The sequence below is a fragment of the Erinaceus europaeus genome, chromosome 17, assembly GCF_950295315.1.
Source record: "Erinaceus europaeus chromosome 17, mEriEur2.1, whole genome shotgun sequence".
NCBI classification, from domain to species: Eukaryota; Metazoa; Chordata; class Mammalia; order Eulipotyphla; family Erinaceidae; genus Erinaceus; species Erinaceus europaeus.
The window spans coordinates 19,979,553-20,004,376 of NC_080178.1; the positions used below are offsets into that span (position 1 = coordinate 19,979,553).

Sequence of the window (24,824 nt, forward strand, 5' to 3'; positions counted from 1 at the left end):
CAAGAAAGACTTACTCTGTTAAACTTTGAAGGCACATCTCTATGCCTCTTACTCTCAGTATTTATTTAGCAAATCCATTGAGCCTTTCTTTTGAGCTTTTCCTTAGACAAACTCAAGTCTCACTTCAAAGATCCTTTCATTTTTTTAAACAAATATGCAATAAATAAATATGCAATAAACAAAATATGCCAAGAGTACTTTAATGATGACTCTTTAGTCACTATCAGGCCACCCCATCAGCTGGGGCCCCATTCAGAGAGTCCTGAGATTCCCGAACAGACATGATGGGCCTAGACCTCAAATAAATCCCTCTTACCTTATTACTGGTCATCTCTATCAGGAACAACACAATAGACCCCTTTGTGGGCCCCCCCATAGGACCTTGCCCTAAACTTGGATCAACAACTGTAGAGAATGTTCCATCCTCTGAAGGGAGGATGGACAACATACTGTATGCTACATCTGAGGAAGATGGGTCAATATTGTGGCAGCTTGGAATGTTCCTACTCATGACCACAGAATGTGAGCTCAGATCTACAGGGATGCAGTGGTCACATAGGTTCCTAAACTGTATATGGGCCCCAGATCAAATCAAATAGATGAGTTTTACAGTCAACAATATTTATACCCCTTTGCCATATTAGGGAGCTACTTTCTTCCCTGGTCCAACTTTCTGGTCATTTTTCTATCCATGACATCATCTCCCCAGACAATAACTTGGTGTTGTTGTGCGTGGGCTGTGGAGAAGAGAGAGAGGAGGGGTCCAGAGCGAAGAGGAAACACAAATCTTTATTTGCGCTGGCACCTCAGAGTTAGGTGCTAGAGAAGCAGGTTGGGCCATGTGGAGGTAGTGAAAATGGCTGCCTCACTCAGTAACCTTTCCTGCGTCTGAACACTTGCCAGCCAGTGAAGCGTTGGCAAGAGAGTGAGGTGCGGAAAACGAAGGGCTTTTATAGGAGTAGCTTTCATGAGAATGGGAAGGGGCAGGAGTAACCATAGCACTCCAGGATAGGATGATAACTCTCGTGAGAATGGGAGGGGGGAGGAGTAACCAAAGCACTCCAAATATCGAGGGGATATAGACAATGTCCTGAGGGCATAACATGGCGGAACAGGCAATCCCAGAATGTCCCAACTCTCATGGGAACTAGTAGCCTGAGGGGAAAACATGCCAGATGTGAATGCATCTGCACAATTTCCCAGCATCTCCCCCTTTCCTTTTATCTAATGCCCAGGGCAACAGTGTGCAAAGTCTGTGAACTACTCAGGGTCAGTCTATGAAAAACCAGCAACGTAAAGGGAAGAAAGCTGCTGTAAAATTGTCTAAAGTGTCCAAAGGGTATACCAGCAAGTCCGATAAAGGTCTCAGTCCAAAGTAGGCGACTAGGGGGAGAAATGGCAGGGGATGAAATGCTGCATGAGGAAGGTCAGCCTCTGGAATTCTGCTTTTCTGTAGAAAGTGATCTGGAACCACCAAAACATGACAGGTCAAAGCAAAAGCAGGAAAGGCAGACAGGCAGTAAAAAGGTTCTGTCCTTGGAGTCTGTGAATCAGGTTCTTCAGATCGCGTCAGGTGACATCTAGGGTTTCGGGGGGTGTGCTACTGTAGTCGTGCCATCTAGTGGGTGATGTCAGGGTGTGCAGGGGTCCAGATGTTTTTTTCCGGGATTCCTGTGGAAGAAACACAAACAATCTGCTTCTCATGGTTAGCAGGGCATCTGATTTGAATGCTTTATAGAAAAAGAGGTTTGGTGCCTTGACCAACTGAGTATTGGGGGATGTATCTTTCCTATTCATTTATGATTATATTTTATATTATTTGTCATGGTAGCCGTTATCTGGAAGGTCCTGGGTGATTCATGGGGAAAAAGAACTTATCTTTTAACAAAGACTCTAAGGTGTAGGGAAGCAGAAACTATCTTATCCCTTTTTTTTTTTTAAAATAAATCTGTAAGGTTTTCTTTGTCCATAAAACATCTCAAAAAATGTAGCAAGACACTTATTGTGAGACTAAGCTTCCTAACCCATCAAATTTTAGAAAGGAACTTGATGTACAGATCTCCAGGAAATTCAATGTCAGCCAAACAGACGAAAATACAGACCCACTGAAAGCAGGTCGAACAAAGCAGTTAAGGCAGGAGTGTGATGAATGGGAACAAGGAAAAGCAGGACAAAGAGGGAGAGGGAGGCCAAGCAGCAGGACTGCACAGATGAGACTGAACTTGGATGTGAGCTCCACTGTGGTGCTGTCACTCACACTCGTGGCTACTTAGGAATGTTCACATCACTGAAACTTTATAGATGCATGTTGCCACCAAAATGCTTGATAAGTGGATTTCTTCTGTAAAATCACTTTGGATCCAGCCAAGACGCCAGGTCTGGGAGTCTGAGTTCTACTTGATTTACATTTTTAATAAAAATTTTTCTTCATCTGGTTAAGACTATCACTGATCACTGTTACTCATGTCCAGAGGTATAGATGCTGGATTTTATTCTAGCTGAGGACTGGAAGTCATGAGGAGACTGGGTAGGCTTTTGTTCAACCTGTGAACAAAGGCAAAAGACCCCTGATACTGGGTGACTCTTGGAGCAGGCTCAGTGGGCACAGTTCACATACAGAGGAAGATAGCAAGATGGAAATTTTCACTTCAAATTTTTTCCAGAGATGGCCATCTGACTGTAATTCTGCATTATCTACTGAAAAGGACATGGAAAGACTAGTCACTCTAACTCTGGAAGGCTTAAAAGAACGTGATCCTAACCAGAGACAGAATTTTCTGTAATTTCCACCTGCATATCAGATTTCAGGCTCAGGGAAAAAAAACAAAAACAAACAAACAAACAAAAAACTGGTATAGCCACAAGCCTTTTGGAATATAACTAAAATATCTACTAACTATCTACAAAATGGAATGCCCCCTAGCTCTTCATCTGCACTATTCCAGCCTTTAAGTTCATGATTGATCAACAATTTGTTTGGTTTTGTATGTCAACTCTTTTTTCAGCCACCAGGTTCCAGATGCTAGCATGATGCCAAACAGACTTCCCTAGACAGACAACGCCACCAATATGTCCTGGAGCTCTGCTTCCCCAGAGCCCCACCCTACTAGAGAGAGACAGGCTGGGAGTATGGATCACCCTGTCAATGGCCATGTTAAGCAGGGAAGCAATTACAGAAGCCAGACCTTCAACCTTCTCCATCCCACAATGACCTTGGGTCCATACTCCCAGAGGGTTAAAGAACAGGAAAGCTATCAGGGGAGGGGATGGGATACGGAGTTCTGGTAGTGGGAATTGTGTGGAGTTGTACCCCTCTTATTCTATGGTTTTGTCAATGTTTCCTTTTTATAAATAAATAAATAAACAAACAAATAAATAAAAATATGCCAACAGGGGTAGGAGTAGCTAGCATAATGGTTACACAAAGAGACTTTCATGCCTGAGGCTCTAAAGTCCCAGGTTCAATCCCTGCAACACTATAAACTAAAGATGAGCAGTGCTCTGAAAAAAAAAAAAAAGCAGTGAGATTCTAATAACCGAATGTACCTATTTATCTATTTGCCTAACAATTTGGGACTGTCAATAGAGGAGGTGACTCAATGGTGTAAGATTTCTATAGGTGAAGTTAAGTTTGGTCTCATACATACCAGAGTTAAACTTGTTCTCTCTTTCTTTCTTCCTCTCTTACTAGATACATACATTTTACTAAATAAATAAATAAATAAATAAATAAATAAATAAATAAACTGTTCAGGCACATATTAATTAGAAATTTAGCTTCTGTTAGTACTGTATCTCCTCTCTATCTTTAATAACCTATCCATTTTCTTTTCCCTTTTCTTCTTCCACTTCCATAATTATCTCTTCCCAGGGTCAACCAATGTATTTGTTGGAAATATATGATTATTATCATATTTTAATTGATTTCAAACTAAGGGCATTTAAAGCATTTTTTCCCTCTCACTCTGTTTTGTTGTTGTTGTTGTTATTTGTTGTGGTATATGTGAATAACAAATCCTTTGTGAGAGCACATTTTAACAAAGAATGAATAGTTATCATGATCTAAATAATAGTCATCATCTAAAATTCTTATAATTCTATGAATTCTTTGAGACAGAAATAGTCAGTTATGGGGAGAAATGTTGAATTCCCCAATTCAAAATTCACTTCCTTACTGAAAGATCATCTTGTAAAGTCTGTGATGGACTAATTCCCCCTTGAAATCTTAAAATTACTTGCTCTTAAAAGTTGATAAAACACAATTCTAAAACATGTATTATTTGACTTCAGTGTCAAGTAAAAAATGATACAATGGGAGTTTAAAATCCCCTATAGTAAAGAGAAAAAAGAAGAGTGAGAGTCAGAAAGGAAGGAAAAATGGGAAAATAAAAAAAAAAAAGATAAGGAGAACTAGAAGACACAGAAAGTGATAGCATAAATTAATAGAGGAACGAACAGGCAAGTGAAATCACTTCTTTTTCTGTTTTTTTTTTCTTTTTTAATTCACACTCTGCAATTTTATTCCCCATTTAATTAAAAATATATACCTATATATGAAATTCTTATTCTGTTTGTGCTTCATCAACACTGGTATGTGATCATGTAGGCCAATCTATGTTGCATATAATTTCTCAGAAAGATCTTTTTGCCTTATTGCTGTCACTTTTTCAGTTTTAAAAGAAAATGCAAACATCTCATAAGCTCCTTTTTTTGATATTTTATAATACATATTATATTACTGACACAAATGGGTTGCAAGCGATTAAAGTTTGAAGAATATCCAAATGCAATCTTAAGTAATAGTCATAAATGATAGAAAATCTTTCTGCAACATTGTTACTGCTTCAAATGACACATATATTTTGCATTTAGATGTTTTGTTCCCTGGAATATTTTTGTACTATATTCTACTCAAATATCAACTAAAGCGAATTTATTCTATGGACAAGGTACAAATATTATAAATAGGAGAGGGGATGAGCTGTTTAAGGAGAGAGACATAAATGAAGGAGAGAGAAAAAGAAGGAAAGAAAAGGAAACTATAAAAAGCAAGAACTCAATTTTATCTATGCCACAGATTATCACTGCTCACATACTTCAGAAATAAGCACATACTCTAGAAATGCTATAAACCCATACTCTATTTTTATATTGATTTATTTTTTAATGTTTATTAATTTAATATGATAGATAAATGGAGAGGCATGAGAAGAGAGAAAGAGAGAGACAGAGAGAGAGAGAGAGACCTGAAGCATTGTTTTACCACTTGTGAAGCTTCCCTTCTTCAGGTGAGGATCGGGGGCTTGATCCTGGGTCCTTGCACAGGGCCACGTGAGCTTTCAACTAAGTGTGCCACCACCCAGCGCTTAACTCTATTTTGAGAAGAGCTAAAGTAAAAAAAAAAATACTGTCCTTGAGCATCACTGTTATCATTTGAAAACTAAGACTGACTAGATGATCTTCTTTTTTAAAATTTTTGTCACCAGAATTATTACTGGATCTTTGTGAAGGCACTGTGAATTCAGCATTCCCATTGGCCAATTTTTCCTTTTTTTTCCCTTTTAATTTAGTTTATAGGACAGAGAGAAATTGAGAGAAGAAAGGGAAACAGAGGGAGAAAGACAGAAACCTGCAGCACTACTTCAGAGCTCATGCACCTTGCTCCTAGAGGTAGTGAATAGGGTTTTGAACCCGGTCTTTGTAATATGGGCACTTCTTGGATATGTCATTGCCTAGTCCCTCACTGACTAGATGGTCACTAGTTCTGATATTCAAATGAATTCTGTATCTGGTTTCTTGGTTTCTGTTGTAACATATTTTATGTAACAGCCATTGTGGTATAGAAAGAATTGTTAGTACATCAAATAGTGTAATTGTGTAAGTACATTAAATAGTATAATTGTGTTAGTACATCAAATAGTGTAATTGTGAGTACATCAAATGTACTTTGTAGACAAATAACATATTTAGCAAATATAGATGCAAAGGTAATAATCAGTAGGATTTCTAATAACAAGTATCAGGAAGTCTGAGATCAGAAAAGTTCATATATATATATATATATATATATATATATATATACACACATATATATGTATATTTTGTATTAAAATACCTCTGATGAGTTCACTAACTGAAATGTCAACAAGATAAATATTATACAGTGTTAATATTTGTCACTGTAAGTGTTCTGGGAGGTGGCACAATGCATACAGTATTGGAATCTCAAACATGAGCTTCTGAGTTCAATCCCTGACTGCACATGTACCGGAAAGATGTCTGCTTGTTTCTCTCATTCTTCTCCTATCTTTTTGATTAATACATAAATTTTTAAAAATCTTTAAAAAATATTTATCGCTGTGACATAACATTATTTAAATATAAATGCATTACATTTGTTTCGCTTCTGTCAGTATTACTACCAAATTTATAAGTGCTCTTTACCATGACAATTATTAAATCCTCATGATATTACTTCAAAACCATGGATGTATCATATCCTTGCCATGTACAACTAAGGTATCTTGCAGATAGATATTCCACTGGCTTCAGCAACCATACTTAGTAATAAATATTTCCTTTTGAGGAACATTAATCTAGTAGGAATATGCCCCATAGTTCTGGGAAGCCTACATTCAAACTTAGTTTCAATTTTCAATCATTCACTTATAATAAAGATGGTTGATGCTAGCTAGAAAAGCATTGGCAGTCACATTTATCCTTAATTTTCTTGGAGTATAAACATATTCTTTCCAGTAATGACAATAATTTTGCTATAATACTTAGGTTATAAGTACATCCTCTTATAAAGGCTAAAATACTTGAAATCAGAACTTAGCTCAAACAAATTTAATAAGGAGTCATCTACAATTGTATTCAGTATGATGCCACCCACTCTGGAAACCACTGTTGAAGAAAAGATGTATTTTACAGTTCCATTTGAAAAATAAAAATATCTTTGGGGGGGTTGGGGGCAGAAACTGTGGAATTATGGGGGAAGTTGAGTACATGTGTGGGTTTTCCTCAGAGATGGCATTCATCTCTGTGGCTTGTTGTTGTTTGCTGCAGAGAAGAGAGAGAGGAGGTCCGAGCGAAGAGGGAACACAAATCTTTATTTGCGCTGGCACCTCAGAGTTGGGTGCTAGAGAAACAGTTTGGGCCACATGAAGGTAGCGAAAATGGCTGCCTCACGCAGTAACCTTTCCTGCGTCTGAACACCAAAGTAAAGCGCTGACAAGAGAGTGAGGTGTGGAAGAAGAAGGGCTTTTATAGGAGCAGCTTTCACGAGAATGGAAAGGGGGAGGAGTAACCATAGCACTCCAGGATAGGATAATAACTCTCGTGAAAATGGGAGGGGGGAGGAGTAACCAAAGCACTCCAAATATCGAGGGGAAATAGACAATGCCCTGAGGGCACAACATGGCAAAACAGGCACTCCGAGAATGTCCCAAACTCTCGCGGGAACTAGCAGTAGCCTGAGGGGACAACATGGCAGATGTGACTGCATCTGCACAATTTCCCATCAGTGGCTGGAATGGAGCTCCTTTTCCAGAGTACATTATTAGCAGTCTTATCAGGCTCTGTCTGTCACCTCCTGAATGCTCAGCTGTTGTTCCCACCTGGCACCAGCAATACTACTTAAGGAAGGAAACAACAGAAAGGAAATAAAACATGAGCAAGAAACTGGTAGGATGAGCACAGGGACTGGGGAAAATGGAATCTAAATTTTGATTCATTCATTGTCATAAGCCATCTCTGAGATTATTGCCCCATCTCTTTCATTTTGCTTTCTTTCATCTTTCTTTCTTTTGCTTCTCAAGAGGTCTCTGAGACAAAGAAAATTAGAGAAAAGGGAAGAAGATGTAGGTGCTCAGGAAATCTCAATTAAGACAATTGTTGAGTCAAGGGGAAATACAATTGGCATCTGGAAGAGATTTTCAAGAAGTGAAAGTAGCCTGGAGTAGATAATGTCAGTTTTTCTTCCTTTTTATGAATGAAGGGATATTTGATTAGGACATAACAACTCATAGTTTAAAAAGATTAAAAAAGAGTTTTCAGATCATAAGCCTCCTTGCTCTAAAGCAGAAGTTTCAGTGATTCTACAACTTAAACATTTCAATATTTAGAGTGACGTAAAATAACCCTAACCCGTCAGACAAAGCATAAGATAAACCAGTTAACATAAGATATCTTCTCAGTATGTAAGGAGAAAGGAAAAAATATCAAGTATCCTTGCCCTATTTTCACTCACTCTGGTCAAAATAGGGCAAAAAAGTAATGGGATTTAGAAAGAGAGAGAGTTTTTAAGACAAAACATGGGAACAAAAAAGAATCAGGGAATTAAAATTCATGTGGATTGTTCACATATTGCCTCTTCAAGTTCAAACTCTTCTTTACAATCTATCTGCTTGTGTTTAGTCACCTCATTTGTTGAGTTTATTCCTAGGTACTTGATGTCTTTACTTTTACAGTGATTTGCTTGATTTCTAGATTTCTTCTTCTATCTTAGTGTTTGCATAGCAGAACATCACAGATTTTTTTAAATTAAATATGTATTTATTGCATAGAGACAGCCAGAAAGAGAACAGAGAGTCATCTGCAACACTGCTTCACCACTTGCAAAACTATCCCTTTGCAGGTCAGGAGTGGGGGATGGAACTCAGGTCCTTGCACATTTTTAACATGTTTGCTTAACCAGGTGCACCACCACCTGGCCCTGTATATTAATTTTGTAGCTGTCATGTTCCTATATTGCTTAATAATTTTGAGCTATTTTACATTGATTTTTTTCAAATGTCTAAGTATACTATCATATAATCTGCAAATAGTGAGTTTCTCCTTTTCTCCTCCAATGGAATAGATTTGAGAGCCCAGAAATAAACCCCCATACCTAGAAACAACTAATTTTTTAGAAGGGCTCCCAAACAATAAACAGAGGAGAGTTGCTTCAACAAATGTTGTTGGGAAATTTGGGTTGAAACATGGAGAACAATGAAGTAGGACCACCACATATCATCATGCACAAAAGTCAACACCAAATGACTCAAAGAAGAGACATTACACTAGAAATCAACAAATATATAGAAGAAGACATTGGTTGAACACTTTATGATGCCTTCTTTGGAGATTAGAGTTCAAAGGGCTGTGGAGATAGCATAAAGGTTTTGCAAAAAGCCTTTAATGTCTGAGGCACCAAAGAACAAAGTTTAATTCCCAACACCACACCACAGAGTAGACAGTGCTCTGGTTGAAAAAGAAAAAAAAAAGAAGAAAAAGAAAAGAAAAAAAAATCTTAACGGTTGAGGAGATAGAAGAGATTCTTCATGCTTGAGGCTCCAAACTCCCCACTTCAATACTTTGTATCACTATAAACCAAAATTGAACAGTGCTCTGAATAAAAAAAAAAAATCAAACATTGGACTTGAAGTGGCACACCTTGCCAAGCATGGATGTTACAATGCATAATGACTAAGTTTCAAGCCCTCAGCCCCCACCTGAAGACGGGAAGCTTTACTAGTGGTAAAGCTGTGCTTCAGGTCGGTCTCTCTCTCTCTCTCTTTCTCTCTCTCTCATTTTTTATCCCCTTCTTTATCTCTTCTCTCAATCTCTCTCTGTCTTATCAAATACATAAATAAATAATTCAATAAAAAAGACGAGTTCAATAGCAAGGGAAACTAAATAAACGAACAGGTGAAATTATATCAAACTGAAAAGCTTTACAGCAAAGAGAACTGTCACCAAACCAGACACTCTATAGGAGGGATCTTTCCATTCCATACAATAGATAAAAGATTAATAACCAAAATACAGAAATAACTCACTAACCACAGCAACAAGTAAATAAACAAGTCATTTAAAAATGGGGAGAAGATTTGGACAGAGTCTACACCAAAGAACAGATCTAGAGGGTAAACAGATATATGAGAAAATGCTCAAAAATCACTCATTATTGGAGGAATGCTGTTGGTAATAAAGATGATAATGAGATACCACTTTACACCTGTGATAATATAATATATTAGAGAGGACAAAAACAATAAGTGTAGTGAGGATATGAGGGGGAAAACCCTTCCGTATTGCTGGTGGGAATATGAATTTGTTCATCCTCTGTAGAAATTCTTCAGACTTCTCAGAACACTAAACTCTTTGACTCAGCCATATCTCTCCTGGGGTTTACCCAAAGTAAATAATGAATTCATTTCCTTTGACTCATCCTGGATAGGTCTCAAAGGAATCACGTTAAGTGATCTAAACAAAATGAGAAGGATGAACAATGGATGTTCTCACTTTACAGAACTTGAGAAAAAAGGGCAGAAAGGGAAAACATAAGGTTGAACTTGAATGAAGGTGCTGTATTCTACCCAATCAAAGGAGACTGGGGGGAGATGGGGATAGGGAGAGTTGAGAGGACATTGTGATCTCAGTGCATAGTGATGAAAAGGATCTAAGTTGAGGAATATATATATATATATATATATTCTATAATAGGGAGGTGAATGATTGTACCAGTGTGCCAACAACTGTGCTATAAATCATCACCCTCTCATAAAGTAATTTGAGAAAAAAACTTAAATGTTCGCTAGAACTCCACAGTAATATATTTTTAATCTTTTAAAAATTTAATTTTGAAACAATATCTTTCTTAGCTATTTATTGCATATTTCATTCAAGATGCCATATAAAGTTTCTTAGAATTATTTTTTTTAGAAATTCATTTTTTAAAAGATTTTATTTATTTATTTATGAGAAAGATTAGGAGGAGAGAAAAAGAACCAGGCATCACTCTGGTACATGTGCTGCCAGGATTGAACTCAGGACCTTGTGCTTGAGAGTCCAGTGCTTTATCCACCACACTACCTTCTGAACCACCTGATAGAATTCTCTGTAATTTTTTTTCCCCAAAGTCATAATTGTGTCTATAACTTTGAATTCTTTTCATTGTTATTATCTATAATATAATATTTTCTGTTTCATCAGTGTTACAGATATTTATTTTATCAGTTTTTGAAGTAATCTTTATTTTGTTATTAATTTTAAAAGTACATATTTTCAAATCTTCCAGTTAATTTCCTTTTTTTTTTCATTTTCTGAAGTCAATTATTTAAGTTAATTATTTAAGGCATGTTTAATCAAAACAAGCACTAAGGGATCAAAAACTAGTTAGTTCACTTGGTAGATTACATATTTTGCCCGAGAACCATGATTCGAGTGTCAGTCATCACTTGGGGGGACCTGCATGAGGGAATCTCTGCAAGTGTTGGCATGATAATTTTGTCTCTTCTCTGTTTCCCTCTGCCCCTTTCTCCCTTTCTCTCCTCTGTCTCTGAGTCTCTATTTTAAAAAATAAAAGCCATCTTAGAGTGGCAGAATTGTGTAGGCATGAACCCAGCCATGGCTGTGGTGGCAAAAAAAAGAAAGAAAAGAAAAAAGAAAAAAGGAAAGAAAGAAAGAAAGAAAAAGTGTTACAAATGATAAAATACTTAATATTTTTTAATAGCATCTAATGTATAAAATAAAGACAACTCACAGATGTCCTGTGTTCAATGTTCTTGGCCCTGTTATTCACATATTTTACAGATATCTTTTGTGGCTTTTTTGCATCCCATTCTCCTAAGCATCTTGCATACTCTGTGATCTTCTTTCTGGACAGGTAGATCAGAATCTGAGTAGATTTCTTGAGGAGAACTTCCCTTGGCTTTGCTTCTGGCCTCATTTTGGCTCCACCTTTATTATTATTATTATTATTATTATTATTATTATTTTCTGATTCTCTAACTTTATTGAATTGAGATATATAAGTGGATTGTTTTTTCATTTTATAAAATTTAAAGACATTTTCATTTTTTCTGGTTTACTATTTACTTGCTTTCTTACATCATTAAAATAAGATTGTACATATTTAATCTAACAAGTATAAATTTATTAAATGTTGTTGCCCTAATTCTAAATACTACACAAAAAATTCAATATCTATATTCCAATCTTCTTATTCCTTTAACATATGCTACTTCAGGCCAGCATTTCAAATATTTATAAACCATATGCTTGAACTGTAGTTTGACAGTATTTCAAGTTCTTATGTCTAACTTTCTGTGATCACTTCATTTTCCTGTTCCGAAATCAAATTTTAATTGGAAGATACAATCATAGGTTCAGAATTATTTTCTCTCAATAGTTGTAAAAGCTATAATTTTGCCTTATTTTTTTTTCCCCTGAGGCCTATAGCATACCTGGTTAAGCACATACATTACCATGCACAAGTATCTGGGTTCAAGCCCCTGGTCCTCACCTGTGGGACAGAAGCTTCACTATCAGTATAGCAGAACTAAAGGTGTATCTGTCTACCTACCTACTGTCCTACCAACCTATATCCCCCTCACCTCTCAATTTCTCTCTACCCTTTCAAAGAAAAAGGAAAAAAAAAGGCATTTAGGAGCAGTGACTTGTAGTGGATTCATTGTGTAAGCACCAAGAGCTAGCAATAAATCTGATGAAAAAAAATGCATTTGATTATTTATCCTTAAAGGCAATTGATTTCCTTCTAATCTCCACCTTTCTCCCTCTCTCAACTGCCTTAAAAGAAATCGCGTGTGCATTGTGTTTTATTTTAAATTTTGTTTAAAACTATAAAATTAAAGTATATGGAGTTTTATAACCTATGGAAAATGTGCTTTTATTTTTTTAATATTTTGAAATATTGCCTCCCTTGCTTTGATTTTAGTTCAATGGATGCATCATATATGTGTATGTATATGTACACATATATGTATACATATAGTTTTCTATAAATCTTCATAATTTACATGCATGGTGTTTAAGCATGAATTATGAAATTTTAGGAACTTTTAAGATTTTTAAAAATATTTTATTTTTTTAAGATTTTATTTTTTTTTAATATTTTATTCATGAAGAATGATATATATAGAGAGAAAGAACCAGATATCACTCTGGTAGGTTTGCTGCCAGGGACCGAACTCGGGACATTATGCTTAAGAGTCTGAAGCACTATCCACTGTGCCACCTCCCAGACCATAAATTTAGGAACTTTTTATATTGAATAGGAAGAAGTTGGACTGGGTAAAATCTTGAAAAAAAATCATTTACATAAAGAAGTATAATGTTAACATTCATTTATATAAGCATTTCTTTTTAACATTTTTTATTATTATCTTTATTTATTTATTGGGTAATGATAGCCAGAAATTGAGAGGAAGGGAGAGACAGAGAGAGTCAGAGACAGAGAGATACTTGAAACCCTGCTCCATTGCTCATGAAGCTTCCCCCTGAAGGTGGGGTCTGGGGGCTTGAACCTGGGTCCTTGTCTTTAGTACTATGTGCACTTAACCAGGTGTGCCACCGTCCAGCCCCTATGTAAGCATTTCTGCAGATGTTTCATAACACAGGCAAAAATACAGAGAAGGGGAAATTTACCTTAGTGGCAAGGTAATTATTAGATGCAGTGCATTATCTTCTGACAGTGAATGCACAAAGGGCATTTATGAGATATTGACTTTGTGTACATTATTTAGTCATTCCAAAAACAATTCATGTATGAAAATGGGTATAAAAGTAATCAGTATATGAAGTTTTTTGAAGACTGCATAATATAGAGCACTTAAGGCAGTTAGTATTGTTCCTGACATGTTGAAAACAATAATCAGTGGAGTTATATTTGGAATTATAACAAAGATGATAGTGAAAAATAAGCTTAGAGATGCAAATGGAAGGATATATATGAGAAAGATGACATAAGTTTGCTAGAGGAATAGGGGAGATAGAAAGACTATCATCTAAAGGGGAATAATTGGTATGTCATAAATTGTTTGCACCTTTTTTGTGTGTGAAAAACACTATAACCGGTGTTTCTAAACTATAGCAAACCTCAATCTACTATGTATTTTTATAAACTATGTTTTATACATAACCACTGTCATTTCTTTACATATGGCCTATGGATGCTTTTGAATGACAATAGTGGTGTTCAATAGTTGCTACAGAGACTATTGAGTTCTTCACATATACAAAATAATGTTTACTATGTAGTCCTTTACAGTAAAAGTTTGCTGACCTCTGGGTCATAGTAAGCTCTAAAGTTGAAGCTCTGTTTGTTTCATTCAATTGTCACAGTACTTTACATCATGGAAAAATGAAAGAATGTTCTCCGTTAAGGAAAATCAAGTTCAAGGGTAATATTGAGTTGACAAAGTTTGGGGGAGCATGGCAAATGCTCAAAGAATTGAAATTAAGACAAGATGGCAAAACACAGCCAGTTTTTAAAGACTTCACTCATAAGCATTTGGAAATTCCGGCAAGAAAGTTGGTTTCAGATAAAGTATAATACTGGTAACAGGTGCACAACTAACTGCTTAGGTGGCAAAGAAAACCTTAGTCACTACTTTTTCCCATCATAACTTAATCTCTCCTCATCTGTTTGCTGTTTGCATATCACATCACTTATGTTTGAATAGCCAAGTGTGCCTGCCATTTCTAAGAATTAGGATATAAAAACAATTCCACATTTTTCCCAATGCTTTTCTCAAAAAGCATCACCTCCTGCTCTTTACTTCCCACCCATCTTCAGGATTTCTGTAGAGAGTTTGTTTTTCTCTCAGATTGCATCTCCTCTGAGCTTTCACTTTTCAGTCAGAGCCTACACAAACTTTATCCTGATCTGCTTTGCCAAGATTTCCCTGAACTTGTGAGTCAATATTTAAAATAAGCTATAGCAATTGGGTTGTGATGCTCTTAGGATATTTCACTCAGGAGAGGGTTGCTATTTCCTAAGGTGGCAGATATACTTAAGTCAGGGGTTTCAGCTCTAATTCCTCAAAGCAAATCTGTCTGCATTGCAGTTCATTTTCAAGAAGGTTGCTGAGTTTATTTTAGGAAGCTTCCAAAACACAATGTTTAGCATAATTGTTGAGTTCTTGTAAGTAAAATGAAATCAGTATTTTAGATACATGGCTTATGTATATTGACAAGAAAAAACAAACAAACAAACAAGAAATAACAAGATGGTATGACTTGTCCAGGAAAGGCTTACTAAATGAGAAAAGTTATTATTTACACTGGGTCAGTAAAACACACATTACCATCAAGTACAGTTGATAACAACATAGAAAGAGAAAGTCTCCTAGACTAATTAAGCATAGTGAAAGAATGGCGTTCTTTTTTTAAAACTTATTGTTTATTGGAGAGAGACAGCTATCAAGAGGGAGAGAAGGGGAATACAAGAAGAGAGAAAGAGAGATATCTGTAGCACTGCTTCACAGATTGTAAAGCTTTCCTCCTGCAGAAGGAGACCAGTGACTTGAACCTTGTGCATTGGACCATGCGTACTCAACTGGGTGTCCCACCATCTCGCCCTTAGCGTTACATTCTTTTAGAGCAACTCAGCAGATGTTAATCTCAACCTTTCTCTCTATCCATTCATTCATATATATAAGTTCCATTCAATAATAATACTAAGGAGTATAAGCCAATAGGAATTTAGAGACACAGAATTTATAGGGTTCAAAGGCCAGTATGCCCAACAGCCATAAGCATGGATGCATATGTCTTTGTATGTTCATATATAGGCATATCTGATTTATATACACACATGTATGTAATATACGTATATGCATATAGTGAATGCATAGTCATTTCTTTTAAAATTGTCTTTCCCTTTTGTTGTCCTTGTTGTTTATCGTCGTCATTGTTGTTGTTAATTGCTGTTGTTAGATAGGACAGAGAGAAATCAAGAGAGGAGGGGAAGACAGAGAGGGGGAGAGAAAGATAGACACCTGCGGACCTGCTTCACCACCTGTGAAGTGAACCCTCTGCAGTTGGGGAACCAGGGGTTTGAACCAGGATTCTGTTGCCAGTCCATACGCTTTCCGCCATATGTGCTTAACCCGCTGTGCCACTGCCTGGCTTCCTATGCAAAGTCACTTATAAAACAAACATCTTTTGTTATTTCACATTCTTACATTATTGCTAATTATGTACTAATCTAGAATATTTGGTATTCACATAACCATGAAGTTTCCTAGAGGTGAGCCAAATATCTCAAGAACAAATAACCTCTAAGTGGCAGAGTTAAACATTGTCTACCTCTAGAACTTACCACATACCTTTACCCCTATGTCATATTGTCTCTTTGTGATGAAAATTGCAACAGGAACATATTAATGAAAGCCAACCAGCATAGAGGAAGAAGCAGCCAGTAGTGTTGTGGGAGTTAAATGGTTAAGAAAATATTTAGCACAATCCTCCAGGAACTTAAGCGTCTTATTGTAGAGAAAGTATCTTGTGCAAATATCACTTAAAGAATGAACTATTCTTTCATCATAGGACATTTTGCAGCTGAAAACTCCAATTAGGAACTTCAAGTCAATGCTCATTTCTCTGATTTTTAGTCCCTGACCTGGTTGTTTTAACATCTAATAGAAAAGCTGACCAGAGAGATCTCTGGGCTTCTTTCCCTGGAACAGTAGATCAGGATTAATATAGGAGAACTGAATTACGTACTTACAATTGAAAAAGCCCAGAGTGATTTACGTTTGAATCTTTCCCTATCTGAATTCCAGTCAGGCTCAAAGATTTCCTCTTGTTCTCTTCCAGGAGTCCTGAGATATAAGGTGTAAAAGTATACTGGGATTAGGTTTAGGATCAAAATGAATTGAAATTGGGGCTTAGGTTTATGCTAGCATTTTCCTTTGTGAGCTGAAGCCCTCAATGGAAAAATATATTTTATGTTGCAATGAAAGTTCTAATATTAATTTCATTCTTAAAGATGATAGAATATCCCACATTTTGAGACTTCATTAACAGTCTGAGTCAATGCATCTGGAAGTTTATGAACTTATAAATGAACCTGAGAATCTAACAAACAAACAAAAATGCTGATTCGAACCCAAGAAGATCTCAGCTTCTCCATTTTGAACCTCTGCCCTGATGATCAGTTTACTAAACTAGCAGGTTGTGAAGATATTAAACTGTGTTGGAATGACAAAGCATGAATGCTGGTTGTAACTATTTTTTTATAGTCATCTCAGTTTTTTTTTTAATCTTAGAATATGTATTAAGATTTTCTAAAGACAGGAAGTAATATGATATATCAATCAGTATCTCAATTTAAAGTGATACCAAATTTCCGTTACACTCATATGAATGTTCTGTTATTTCTCAACATATCTACTATGTAGATATGCAGACCCACTTTGTGTAACCTACTCTAGTAATGAATACTTCCATAGGATACACAAATAAATACATTTGTTACAGTATTACACATGATGAGATGTAATGTTCTACAAGCGTTAGAACAAAACAACTTGCTGATAACTTGTATTTGTCTCTTGTGAGTAAAAGTGAAATCTTTCCATTTTCCTCATTTCTCCTCTACTTAAGTCCATCTTCTTTGTTCCTTCTGACCTTTTCTCTTATGCAACTAAGTTATACTGTTACTGAATGTAGAAAGAACTGCAAAGGGAAGTATGTCTCTGGTTACTGAGTTAGGAAGGTTTCCCATTGCCCCCAATCATGAATTGAGATAAATATATTTAAGTAACAGAGAAGCTGGAAAACAATTATTTCAATGACCGAGTTCACTGAAATACTATGAAGACAATTAGCTATAAAAGAACATATATCTAATTTTCAACATCTGTGGAATAAAAGAGATATAGAAAGTACAGTATGAGTGGATGATAAGAGCACATTTTAACCTAGACTGGACAGAAGAGATTAAAATACCACTGTTGATAAGGTAGTATCATTTGACCCACTTTAAGTGAAGAGAAGGTGGGGACAGAGTACAGGTCCCAGAAAAGGATGACAGAGGACCTCATGGGGGTTGTATTATTATGTGGAAAACTGAGAAATGTTATACATGTAGAAACTATTTTATTCACTGTCAAATGTAAAACATTAATCCCCCAGGAAAAGAAAAAATAAATTAAAAAAGGTGAAGAGAAGGGCTGTGTTTCATAATACAGCAGAGTGTTGTGCATCAAACCTATTATCAGTATTTGAAGGAAGCAGTGAGTAGGAACATTAGACTGAAGACAGTTCTCAATAAGTCATCTTTATATAATGAGTTTAACAGCAAAAGTATGATGAACCTGGCTTAGAGTTTTGCTTCCAAAGTACCTGACCTACTCCATATATAAGTGTATAAAACTTTCTTATTGTGGGCATAATAAGAAAGTTGTCTCTGTCTCTGTCTCTCTCTTTTTCTCTAGGGTTATTGCTGGGACCCCACGCCCCCACTTCTGGCAGCCATGTTTTCCATTTCACTGGATAGGACAGAGAGAAATTGAGAGGATAGGGAGATAGAAAGGGAGAGAGAAGGGGCCAGGTGGTAGTGCAGCAGGTTAAGCGTACATGGCACAAAGTGCAAAAACCTCTGTAAAGTTCCTGGTTCAAGCCACCAGCTCTCCACCTGCAGGGGTGTGTGTGTCAATCTTTCTCTTTCCCTCTCTCTCTTTCCTGCCTCTTTCTTGTCCCCTCCTCTCTCAATTTCTGTCTGTCCTATCCAACAACAATGACAACAATAACAATAGCAATAATCCTGGAGGCAAAAGAGAAAAAAAGGGGGAGAGAAGGACACACACATGCAAATCTGCTTCAGTGCTTGTATACTACCCCCCCCCCCAAGGTGGGGAGCAGGGGCTTGTACCTGAATCCTTGCTTGGAACCTTGTCTGGGTCCTTGCTCTTAATACTATGTGTGCCTAACTGGGTGCACCACCTCTTAACTCCCCCCCTTGTGTGTGCATTCTCTAATCATCATAAATCTTGAGCTATGTGACTTCTTAAAACATTTAATTATTATGTAATTGAGTCTTTTTAACTGGCCCACCTGAAGTTCTAATGCAATGTGGAAATAAAGAAATAGTTATCTCCCTTATGCTGCAGATTTTTTTGTCCAAAGGAGTGATCAGATTTACTGGAGATTTATTTTGATCTTTTTTTTTTTCCATTTTCTCTAAAGCTGTGAAAAAATGTGTATGTATCACTATTTATATAATTGAATAAGGTTCAGAAGTGATAACTCCCTACATGGTTATGCTAAGAGGATTCCTCAGATAATCTCCAAAACCTAAGGGATTATGAAGTCATCAAGGCATATAGACTTGCTTTGGAAAAGTTCAGGCCTTATTAAAAATGTGATCTTTTCATTCAGAGGTCTTGATTTTCTTATTCTCGTAAATCGATGGCTCTAAGCTTTTCCTTTCATACTACAAGTGAATCTCTTTGATTTATTAGATGTCAAAATTATCTATTTACTGTAGCTAATCTAGTAGACATGTTTACATTAGACAACTAATAATGTTTTAATTCTTCTTTAGTATTCTTCTCTGTGACCAGATAAAAAATGTCTAAATTCAAGACATAGTCTATAAAGTTGTGTCTATTTTTCCATATCTACTTGTGGCTCTTAAATTCCTTTTTTTTTTCATGATTTCTTTTTTAAATCAGTACACTGCAGGACTCGCATATGTTGGTACTGGAAATAGATCTGGGTACCTTAGAGCTTCAGGTGTAAAATGTATAGCATATTTTTTAATGTATAGCATAACTATTATGCTAAGTAATATTCATTAAAATATTATTTATTTAATATTGAATTACAAAATTTAAGATAATAATTGTAAGAGACATAATTCCATAAAATTCCAACCAGAGTTCTATTCCCTTATTCCCCATTGGAAACTGCCATAGTTCTCTAATGGTCACCAATATGGGCTGATATTTATATCTATCTATAAACACACACACACACACACACATGTTTTAATTTCCATCTTTTAAATGGTCCTGCCTTCATTTCCTTTCTAAGTCACTTGTATAACTATCACTGCTTCTAGGTATCTTTCCTTTTTTCTCCTTCTTTCTCAAATAAGAGAAACAGTCTCTGGCTTCCTCTAGTGTTTTCCAGATTCACTTCCTTTTCATTGGTGGTATAAAAATAAGATTCCTGCTGACAACTGCTTCTGGTCTTGGTGGAATAGTGGCACAGAGACCCCTGGTTTCCTTCCCTTATTGCTTCCCTTTATGAGAATATGGACCTAAATTCTTTTTGGGTTGTAGAAGGTATGAGTTCTGGCTTCTGTAATTGTTTCTCCTCAGGATATGGGTATTGGTAGGTACATCCATACCCCCATCCTATTTCTATCTTTCCCTAGTAGGGTAGGGCTATGGAGACCAGGTGAGGTTCCAGGACACATTGGTGAGATCATCTGCCAGAGAAGTCAGGATGGGATCATTGTAACATCTGCAACTTGATGGCTGAAAGTCAGTAAGCTGGAAAGCAGGACAAAATGTTTAATAAGTAGAGATACAAACATAGGAATAGAGCTGATGAGAGTAGCAATCTTAGGGTGGAAGGAAGCTAGGAAGCCTATTTAAGGTATGTTTCTAAGAACATATGTATCTTAGTAATAGGTATGTTTCTAGGAGCCTATATCTTAGTAATATTTGCTTGAACTTGATATCTAACATGGGGGTGGATCAGAAATATTGTCTGGGAAGATGATGACAGAGTTGAGAATAGAAGTAGAAAGCAGGATTAGGGCAAAGAGTTGTTCCCACTTTGAAGAAGATATATAAAAGCAATTAATTCAGTGATCCAACCTAGAGCCCCTATATAGTTATATTTAGCACTGGATCCTGTACAACTTGAGGAACACTTTCATTCTGAGATCACAGTATATTGCCACAGCTGGGAACATTCTAGGTTTTACTCACTTCAGAACCAGTCTTCCTTGAGTGGCAGAGTAGGATGACCCAGCCTTCCGAGAGTGGGGCAGTTCCTACCATTGCTAGTGAGGATACAGTTCTGATGAAGCCCACAAAAAGGCTTATTATGACATTCCCAAATTGATGTGAACAGCTATGGTAGAGAGAGGAATCTGTTAGAGTTCTAGGCCTATATTGTATATAGGGGAATGCAAAGATTCCTTATCTAGAACTTAGGGCGATGGGGTGGCCTGATAGTGGTCCAAATGGCTATAAGTAAATGAGCTAGTCTCTTGCCTTTATTCAGCTGTTGTAGTCCCTTCTTTATATGAGGACTTTAGATTTTCTCCCAGATGTTAAAGAATAGAGTGTCATTTGTTGTATCCAAACTGTTATTAGGCTTATGGGATCTGGCCTCAGCTCAGGGAGGAAATAGACCTAGGATTTTAGTAGGGTCTTAGTTGACCTCAAATTTTTATGCATTTACTTGTTTGATGATTTTAATTATGATTGTCATAGGGAAAATAATTGTCTTTTACTTGATGTATAGTTTTTGCCAGTATATCTCTTGGCCAACTGTATGGTATTTCTTCTAAAACTTATCAAGTAGTTATCATAATACTAATGTTCTGTCGGAAGAGATTAAAATACGGAAGTATATATCTTACTTCATTTTGTAAGTAGTTAGTAGTCATATTTTAGTTTTATTCCAAAAAGCCCATAACTATATTAGTTTTTTTCTTTTTTTCCTTGAGCCTGAAATCTGATATGCAGATAGATCCAAGTTATTGTCTGCAGATATGATATCATTTCTGGAAAAAGGACCAGAAAGTTGGATCAGGGAAGACAGTAGCTCCCAAATATGGGAAAGGTGTATAAATATTATTGACTGTGAACCCCATCGATATGACCTGATCTGGGGCCCATATTGAGCTTAGGAGCCTATGTAACCTCTGCATCCCATAATGAAATAGTGTCTACCTGGACTTAGATACCCTCCTCAACTACTTCCTATTATACTTCCCTCACTCACTCCAAAGCTAACCTCATCAAAGCAAGGAGTGTAAAAGCTGAATAAGGGCAAGAAACTGGTATACTTTAACAATGACTCTTTAGTCACTATCAGGCCACTCCATCAGCTGGGGCTCTAGTTGGGGAGTCCTGAGATTTCCAACAGACATGATGGGCCTAGACCTAGAATAAATTCCTCTCTCCATTGTTATCAGTTATCTCCATCAGGAACAACACAATATACCCCCCTGTGGACCCCCATAGGACCTTGTCCTCAAAGTGGATCAACAACAGTAGAGAATGTTCCATCCTCCGAAGGGAGGCTGGACAACATACTCTATGTTCTACCTGAGGAAGATGGGTCCTGAAATTGGGGCAGCTTGGAACATTCCTACTCATGACCACAGAATGTCATAACTTTTTTGGATGTGTTGCAATGCTTTCCATAGAGTAAGGACTCCAAACAAACTGAACTAGTAGGAAACAAATGTGAACATATAAGTAGAGAGACAGATACATGGCAGGTAGATAGATAGATAGATAGATAGATAGATAGATAGATAGATAGACAGGTAGACAGACAGACAGATAGTTGATAGATTTAAGAGATCCCCCAACATGGGAGTGTATGATCTAATTTACTCAGTCTACTTATTCAAATGCTATTTTTTTTCTAAGAACATTCTTACAGACAAACCTAGAACAAATGTTTGAACAACTATGTAAGACATCTTGTGACCTACTCAAGTTGCATAAAATTAACTTTTTATGTTAAAAAAAAAGAAAAAGAAAAATAAGGGGGGGGGGAGAGAAAGATAGACATATGGAAGTAAAGATAGAGCCAAACTTTCTCTAGGACTTTGTGAGAACTGTGGGGGTTATCATAAGATGTTGGGAGAAGACAGACAAACCATTATCAAATAACTAATTAAAAAACTAAGCTAGTGAATCACAATACTTTTTTTTTTCTTTTCAACACCAGATCCAAACATAGTCTGCATTCCTACAGCAGAAGCAAAATTGTAAAATATCAGGGTAGGTAACATTCCTTCTTTCTTACTGATGATTCTCTGTGTTCTGGTCTTCCTCCCCAAAATTCTTACTATTTCTTAGTCAGTAGGAAAAATCAGTATGTAGAAATATAGCTTCCTTCTTCCTGAATACTGACACTTTCATGCAATTTTATCTCTAAGTTAGGTCATGGATTTAAAAGGAATAATATTGCATAACTTTATTTATTTATTTTTTGTAAAACCTATTAACAAATAAAGAAACCAAGATCTATTTGTAAGGGCATTATTACAAGTACCAACTCCATCACAATCATTAGCACTGTACATGATGACAACTGGCTCCTTCTACTGAACTGTCATGAGGAAAATGCCAAAAAAAAAAAAAAATCAGCAGCACTTACAATGATGATGATGGTGTTGACCTCTACTCTGGAGCCTAGATTTAAAGTAGTTATGTTACAAAGTTCTATATTGAGAAAACCTGTTTTCCTTCCTTGAGGAGAAAAATAAAGCTCTTTAGAAGTAATTCCATCAGATTATGCTGTCTGGTAGTAGTACTATGTGAAGTAATCTATAGTGCTCTTGAATTGTCTCTGTGAAGGGAAAGTTTTAGCACCTGGTCACTCTTGTTCTTGATGATGCAAACATCTATTGAAATGACCAATGCTGCAATTGAGTGTCTCAGTTTTTTATTGCTTCTGTTTAAGCTCAGTTTACCTCTTTATAGCCTTGCTTATTTTTTTTCAATAAGCACAAATTAGATCTTATTATTATCTATAGGTGTACAACCCCTGAAATTTTGGGTTCAAACAGCAGAATCTATACAAAATACCATAAAATAATTTATTCTGGCCTCAACAGTCCAGTAAATATTTAATCCCATCTTTACTCAAATAACTTGATCATGCTACTTATTTGATTTCCAGTGAACTCCAATCAAGTCCTCCAACCTCTTATACCACAGTTTACATTCTAGAGGCTTTTATAAAAATCACAGCTTAGGGAGTCGGGCTGTAGTGCAGCAGGTTAAGTGCAGGTGGCGCAAAGCACAAGGACCGGCATAAGGATCCCGGTTCGAACCCCGGCTCCCCACCTCCAGGGGAGTTGCTTCACAGGTGGTAAAGCAGGTCTGCAGGTGTCTATCTTTCTCTCCTCCTCTGTCTTCCCCTCCTCTCTCCATTTCTCTCTGTCCTATCCAACAATGACAACAACAATAATAACTACAACAATAAAACAAGGGCAACAAAAGGGAATAAATAAATAAAATAAATATTAAAAAAAATCACAGCTTATACCCATACTTAACACTTCAGCTTCCTTGTGTTCCTTTTTCATCTTGTTTATCTGGTAAATTTTAGCATTTTATTTATTCTTCTCCTATTAAAAACCAATTGGAGAAAACACTTAACTATATCCTTTCATTTTTGAATTTATTACCATAAACTAAGTGCTACTAGTCAATAACTTTTTCATTTTCTTCTCATGTTTGACTGATGGCTTTCTCTCCTCCCTGAGAAAATAGAAGCAATCATAGAAAAGTATTTTAATCATCCATGACCAAACCTAGCAATGATCTTTTATTTGTACCAATTATTTTTTCTCTTTCCTTTTGCAATGAATAAACTACTTTCTTATCAAGGAAGTTCCTATATTGTTTATTAGATTTTATGTTGCCACTCATGCAAAAAACTTTGCTTGCTGAATTAAGTATTTATTTATTCCCTTTCTAGGGTCATCACAGGATAATCTCTGCCAGACTGTAAGTCTACACCAATGCATTATATCAAAAATAAAACAGAATTATTCAAATCATTGTTCCGAAAATATTAGGCATCTATCTGATGATTTTTTTTCTCTACCTTATAGAAAGCCGTCTCAAAATGGTAGCTTATGCTAATTCCTTTCTACACTTCACTTTTTCTTAAGAAAGTCTACTTTCTGCAGACGTTCTTCCTTAAAGGATCACCAATTTATACTTATCACTACAGACTATCTTCTCACCAAACTCAAATGTCAGCTCTGAGTTTGTTTTTTTTTTTAATTTTTAAAGTTCATTTACTGAGTAGAGGCAGTC

General features: G+C 36.3%; 1 long non-coding RNA gene across 1 annotated transcript in view; it reads right to left on the reverse strand.

The window, feature by feature from the left end:
• Positions 1-1,475: 1,475 nt before the first annotated feature.
• Positions 1,476-24,824, reverse strand: part of LOC132534041 (uncharacterized) — a 35,976-nt gene continuing 12,627 nt past the window's right edge. The window contains exon 2 of the long non-coding RNA XR_009545755.1: positions 1,476-1,671. This is a non-coding gene — a long non-coding RNA (uncharacterized LOC132534041). The remainder of the gene's footprint in view (positions 1,672-24,824) is intronic.